Source organism: Microcaecilia unicolor, chromosome 1 (genome assembly GCF_901765095.1).
Source record: "Microcaecilia unicolor chromosome 1, aMicUni1.1, whole genome shotgun sequence".
In the NCBI taxonomy this organism is placed as follows: domain Eukaryota; kingdom Metazoa; phylum Chordata; class Amphibia; order Gymnophiona; family Siphonopidae; genus Microcaecilia; species Microcaecilia unicolor.
Window position 1 is genome coordinate 756843390 of NC_044031.1, and position 7218 is coordinate 756850607.

The following is a 7218-nucleotide window of genomic DNA, read 5'->3' on the forward strand; positions in this document are numbered from 1 at the left end:
CTGATATATTCCCACCTATGTGGAAACAGGAAGTTGCATCAGGGAAGGCTGTGGGGCCAACATGAGCAGTCTGTATTAGTTGCTTCTTCTCGCTGCCAGTGAAAATCTATTTAATAGGTATGCGGAGGAGGGGGGATGTTTGAGAGACCATATGGCATGCAGGCAAGAGAGAGAGACCAAATCACTTGTGGGACAGGGCAGAGTTCTTCTGCCCACCCATCTTGGGCCCAGGCCCACCCAAACATTGGGTGTCTGGCTACGCCCCTGTAGAGAATGACGCGGGGGTGGGGACAGAGCTCGCGGGGTAGGGGCGAGTATATGGGTGGATGCATGGTTCGGTGAAGGGTTGATCATGTGTGTGACTGGGTGGGATAGTGGTTGAGTGTGTGGTTAGCATACAGTTCAAGCTTCTCCTTCTTACCTACAAATACACGCAGTCTGCAGCCCCTCATTACCTCTCTACCCTCATCTCCCCTTACGTTCCCACCTGTAACCTCCACTCACAGGACAAATCCCTCCTCTCAGTAACCACCTTCCCCATTCATGATACCTACACTGACTACATAGCTTGATACCTTTAGATTGTAAGCTCTCTTGAGCAGGGACCGTCCTTCCCCATGTTTTAACTTGTACAGCGCTGCGTAACCCTTGTAGCGCTATAGAAATGCTAAGTAGTAGTAGTAGTAGTAGTCAGTACCCTTCTCCACCATCGCCAACTCCAGGCTCCGCCCTTTCTGCCTCGCCTCACCCTATGCTTGGAATCAACTTCCTGAGCCCTTACGCCAAGCCCCCTCCCTACCCATCTTCAAATCCTTGCTCAAAGCCCACCTCTTCAATGTTGCTTTTGGCACCTAACCTTTATACCTATTCAGGAAATCTAGACTGCCCCAATTTGACTGCCCCTATTTGATTGTCTGTACATTTGTCCTTTAGATTGTAAGCTCCTTGAGCAGGGACTGTCCTTCTATGTTAAATTGTACAGCGCTGCGTAACCCTAGTAGCGCTTTAGAAATGTCAAGTAATAGTAGTAGTTAGTGGATCGCTGGGAGGTTGGGGATTAGGTAGGTGAAGGTCTTGGCAGGGGTGCCATAGGTGGCTCTCAGATTCCTGGGTTTAAGATCCTTGATTTAGTCTCTAGAGCACAGGGATCTTTGTCTCTTCAAACTGTAAATTGCATCTCCAGGGCTCTAAGAAATGCTTTAGTGAGTGCACTCATTTGATTGCATTGAGCCTGCAAAAAGGTGGGATAATGTGGGGTACAAATGCAATAAATAAAAATTCTCCTGCAACGGAAGCAGTTCCAGAGCTGGTGGTTCGGTCGCATTATTCTGTCACCACCACCAGTGACAGGTTTTGCACAGGAAACACGCTCGTCCCTGGACACTGGCAGCTCGACTCGCGCGGCTCTGTGCAAAATTCCCGCCTCCCCGGGGGTGGAGCCATTTCTCATTGAACCACGTGTTCTCTCGCGCGCGTCCCATGACTACAACTGCTGGGCAGACTTATACGGTCTGTGCCAGAACCGGTGGTGGGAGGCGGGACTGGTGGTTGGGAGGCGGGGATAGTGCTGGGCAGACTTATACGGTCTGTGCCAGAGCCGGTGGTTGGGAGGAGGGGCTGGTGGTTGGGAGGCGGGGATAGTGCTGGGCAGACTTATACGGTCTGTGCCAGAGCCAGTGGTGGGAGGCAGAGATAGTGCTGGGCAGACTTATACGGTCTGTGCCAGAGCCGGTGGCTGGAGGCGGGGCTGGTGGTTGGGAGGCGGGGATAGTGCTGGGCAGACTTATACGGTCTGTGCCAGAGCCAGTGGTGGGAGGCAGAGATAGTGCTGGGCAGACTTATACGGTCTGTGCCAGAGCCGGTGGCTGGAGGCGGGGCTGGTGGTTGGGAGGCGGGGCTAGTGCTGGGCAGACTTATACGGTCTGTGCCCTGAAGAGCACAGGTACAAATCAAAGTAGGGTATACACAAAAAGCAGCAAACATGAGTTATCTTGTTGGGCAGACTGGATGGACCATGCAGGTCTTTTTCTGCCGTCATTTCATTTACTATGTTACTACTACTACTACTACTTTATATTTCAGGTGCATCGGCTCTCGGGCCTGTCAATAATCGGTGAGCGGAGAGATACATTTATATAAATGTCTAAATTGTACAGCGCTGCGTAACCCTAGTAGCGCTTTAGAAATGCTAGTTATTATTATTATTATTATTATTATTATATAAAACGTGCTTAAACTTTGTTTTTATAATGAAGCTTTCACTGGCTCTTTAAAAGAGGAGACAACCCACCACGAAATAAGCTCCTCCCCGCCCACCTTCCTCCGCGCGTAACCCAGGTAACTTTAGAACACTGAGAGGGGGTGGGTACTGGGAGGTCCGTGGGCGGTGCCTTGCTCAGACTGTCCGAAGTGTCCCCCAACTAGAGGTGTAGCGGAAGTTCTTTTCCAGCGTCTTATTCATTTGCTTTATTCTGAGCCCTGTACATCTGTGTGGGAGCTTTAGCGTTTATAAGCCGTGGTCTTCGGTTTTCAGTATATTATTCGGATTTCTCATACAGCGTGTATCCCTGACATTCAAAAAGGGAACACCCTCCCCCATCTGCCCAATAATGGCTCCGTCTCAATCTTAGCTACTTGAAGTTGTTCCAAAAGGCCTTCGCTTTCAAGTTGGTTTCCGTAGTGTAGTGGTTATCACGTTCGCCTCACACGCGAAAGGTCCCCGGTTCGACCCCGGGCGGAAACATCATTTTTTTTTTTTAAAGGGGGCTTCTTATAAAATAAATTAAAATAATCATTGAGACATATTAAGACTTGAATCATTATTACATGTGTTAATGACACTGTAGAAAATAAATGATCAAAAAGAAAGTAATAAACTCTTTCCAACATCTGTTGTTGGTATTTCTGTGCAGAAACGATTTTCTATTATATAATCTAATTTCCTCTTCATGTTTTGAAATGTTGTTTTAGACACTTTTCTATCCCTCTTCCTCCTTTTCTGTGGCAACATGAGATAAGGCTTAGTAAACCATTGATCTGGCAGGTATGGCTTTTCTTAGGAAAGATATTAATTATTTTAGGCATATTTAGATGCTGTATTCTACTGAATGGAAATATACATTAACTTGCCTGGTCCAGTTCTCAGATAATTTTTTTTTTTTTTTTTTTTTTTGGGGGGGGGGGGGGGTCCCTGTCATTGTTCAATGTGACACCGGGTGCACATTACAAGTATGCACAGGTATGGGGACAACAGGAACTCATGGAAATCCAGGGTGTTGGTAACAAAACAGTGGTTAGTAGGGTGTAGGGAGGGGATGAGGACCAAATCATGTCCCCATGCAAAATTTGAAACAGCAGCACTTCAACTAAAAGAAAAACAATTCCAAAAGGTTTGCATTTTTAACAAAGTAATGCCTATTGTTTTATGCTAAATTTTAACAAGTTATAGGATGCATTTTGTGTTTTATTTGAATTTACTAGCTCTTTTAAATGTGGGCTGTATGAACCTGTTTTATTGAAAACCACTTTAAAACTTTAATTTGTACTAAGTGGTACATTAAGTAGTAAAATCAAATTAGAAAGTAAACTATGGGGATGGTGAGGGGACGGTACCAATAAGATGGGGATGATGTGGGGAGGGAATTTAATTGACTGGGGACAGGTGGGGATGGAGACCAGATTTTGTTCTTGTGTGCACACCTCTAGTACAAATGCACTTGGTTTCTGATGGCACTGTGAGTCGTCTAACCAGTGGCGTAGCTACGTGGGGCCAGGGGGGCCTGGGCCCCTGTAGATTTGGCCCTGGATCCCCCTCATGACAACCCTCTCGACCCCCCTTCCCCACCGTCACCATGGGCTACCTTTGCTGGCAGGGGACCCCAATCCTCGCCAGCCAAGGAGGTCCTCTTCTTCCCGTGAAAGCTTCGTTCTGTTTCTGATGTCCTGCAGATCAGCCAGGCTTCGTTCTGTTTCTGTGAGTCTGACGTCCTGCACGTACAATTACAGGACGTCAGAAACAGAACGAAGCCTTCGCGGGAAGAAGAGGGCCTCGGCTGGCAGGGATTGGGGTCCCCCACCAGCAAAGGTAGGTGATGGTGGGGAAGGGTTGGCGGCGGGAGGGGGGTCGAGAGGGTGGTCAGCAGGGGTCAAAGTTGGCGGCAGTGGCAGCGGGGAGGGGGCGGCGGCGGCAGGGAGGGTCTATAATGGCTGGGGGTGGTCGGCGGTGCCGGGGGGGGGGGGGGGGAAATGTGCCCCCTCACCTCGGGCTCTGGACCCCCCTCCTGCCAAAGTCTGGCTACACCCCTGCATCTAACCATGGCAGGATTAGCCTTAAGCAAACTAAGCCTGTTCCTCGGGCCCAAATGACCTCTGGAGGCATATTTTCAAAGCACTTAGACTTAGTAACCTATGGAACTTTAAGTGCTTTGAAAATGAGCCCCCTGGTAACCCTAACTATACCACTGTTACTGACAAGGCAGGCACAAGCCACAACAAAAGTGAGAAGATAACTTCATCTAAATGTAACAGAATAGCCCACATCAGGACACACTCTCAATCACACTATATATACAAACACAATTGTACTATTTATTTTAGTTACATTTGTACCCCATGCTTTCCCACTCATGGCAGGCTCAATGCTGCAGGCAATGGAGGGTTAAGTGACTTGCCCAGAGTCACAAGGAGCTGCCTATGCCTGAAGTGGGAATGGAACTCAGTTCCCCAGGACCAAAGTCCACCTCCCTAACCACTAGGCCACTCCTCCACTCACACGCCACTATAGAGGCAAAGATCACATATGATTGGATAACCAACTTTTCAAATCCACATTGCAGGTTGCAGGAGAGTTTCAGATATCCTCACTCTAAGCACATGTCAAGCCTTGTCTTTAGCACACATATCCAGCAATGACAAACCCTTCTACCAGAACAATTATATTAAACTAGTAAGAAAGGCCTGTTTCGAAACGCAATGAAACGGGCGCTAGCAAGGTAAATTCCCACCCATCCTCCCTCCCTGGCGAGTTCCATACCCCCCTCCGTCCCTCCATCTCTCCCTCCCGAGTTGCAGACCCCCTCCCTCGCATTTCAAGGCCCCCTTCATGCCCCTCCCACCGAGTTGCAGACTCCCCCCTCCCTCCGATTAGAACCCCCCCATTCGCGTTACTGCCCGGACCCCCCTTGGCGCGACCCTGTGGACACCACCCTTTCCTCCGCAAAACCTGCCCCGAAGCCTCTGCGTACCTCTACTGACGGAGGCAAACTTCTCTTCTGGGCTGCAGGGTGTTCCTTGTTGATTGAGCATCTGTTGAAGTTTCTGTGCGTGCGTCTGATGTCAGACGCACGCACAGAGACTTCGACAGATACTCCTTCATCAAGCCATGCCCCGCAGGCGAGAAGAGAAGTTCATCTCCGTTAGCAGAGGTAGGCGAAGGCTTCGGGGGAGGTTTCTTGGAGGAAAGGGTGGTGTGCAGAGGGTCGCGGCAGGAGGGTCCAGGGGGCAGTAACGCAGAGGGGATGTGCTGCAATCGGAGGGAGGAGGGAGTGTGTAACTCGTTGGTAGGGGCGTGACGGACCTTGAAGTGGGAGGGATGGAGGAAGGGAGTGACATGTGTGTGGGTGGGGGCGGGTGTGTGGATGACCGTCTGTGTTCCGCCCTCAATGTCATCACATTTGATGCGAGGGCGGTGCACAGAGACATGGTGAGTTGGATGGCTTCACCACCATGAACTAACGAACCCTTCAGGGAGTGTGCTGATGGCTTCAGAACATTGGCTTCAGAACGTTGCGTTTTATGTACAGATGGGGTGTGGCTGAGGGCAGGCCTATGAGTGAGGGTGAGTGGTCCTGATAGCCTAGCCTACGAAGAGTACAGGAGTTCAGTGCTTCACTGCCACGGAGTGAGCTTCAGAACGTTCGAGGTGGCATTTATTTATATAGATTATATATATCATCAAATTGATCAAATAACTCAATGGAGTGAAATGTAAGATCAGCCAAAGACCCATAAAAGCAACTACAGAGGGCAAATCCTACAGCCAACTGACCACCAAGACTAAAGAGCAGAATTTTGCAATTTAAAAAGGTCAGGTCTTATCAAGATCTCTCTCTATATTTTTGAACTGTAGTTCCTAATAGAGAAAAAATATATATTTATTTTTGTTTATGATATTTTGCCTTTCCTGAAAGCAGATCATAATTCAACTGGCAAAATAAAAACATACAAAACACAACTCTGACAAACATTCTGCTTCCAACAGTGGCTAGTTCAGGTCACAAGTACCTGGCAGAAACCCAGATAGTAGCAATATTCCATGTAGAACCCTAAAGAATAGCAAGATTCTAGAATCCTAAGAGTAACAAGATTCCATGCAGAATCTCAAAAAGTAGCAACATTGTACCTGCAGAAACCCAAATAGTAGCAAGATTTCAGAATCCCAACAGTAGAAACATTCCATACTACAAATCCCAGGACAAGCAGTTGCTTCCCATGTCTGTCTCAATAGCAGACTATGGACTTTTCCTCCAGGAATTTGTCCAAACCTTTTTTAAAACCAGATACACTAACCGCTGTTACTAGATCCTCTGGCAGAGTTCCAGAGCTTAACTATTCGTTACGTGAAAAAATATTTCCTCCTATTTGTTTTAAAAGTATTTCCATATAACTTTCTCGAGTGTCCCCTGGTCTTTGTACTTTTGGAACGAGTAAAAAACCACCTCTAGGGAAAGGTAGAAGCCATGGAAGGAGCACAGCTAATGAAAAGAGGCACTGCCAGGCTGCATTCCCAGATACCAAATCTGGCAGTGAGAAACTATTTTGTTAAGAATATAACACCATATGAATAGTCATACTGGGTCAGACCAATGGTCCATGTAGCCCAGTATCCTGTTTTTCAAACAGTGGCCAAGCCAGGTCACAAGTACCTGGCAGAAACCAAATTAGCACAAAGAATAGCAAGATTCAGGAATGTAAAATATACTTTTACTGATCCACTTCAGCTCTCCAAACTAATCGCTTCTAAGTCACCAACTGGACCGAAATGAGATTATTGCCATAATCCTGTGCGTTTAGCTATTTCCTTATTGATTTCCTGATATTGATTCCTCTGCTTTAAACCTTGGAATCCTTAATTGTAGGACTTGAGTGAAATTTGTAATACCCTAGGAATATTTTGATATTTCTTTATTTTTATGTATTGAGGAATATGTTTCACTTTCT

General features: G+C 47.4%; 1 non-coding gene across 1 annotated transcript; it reads left to right on the forward strand.

Moving 5' to 3' along the window:
- Positions 1-2670: 2670 nt before the first annotated feature.
- TRNAV-CAC lies at positions 2671-2743 on the forward strand. Its single transcript has one exon. It is a non-coding gene; the product is annotated as a tRNA-Val (tRNA).
- Positions 2744-7218: the final 4475 nt, after the last annotated feature.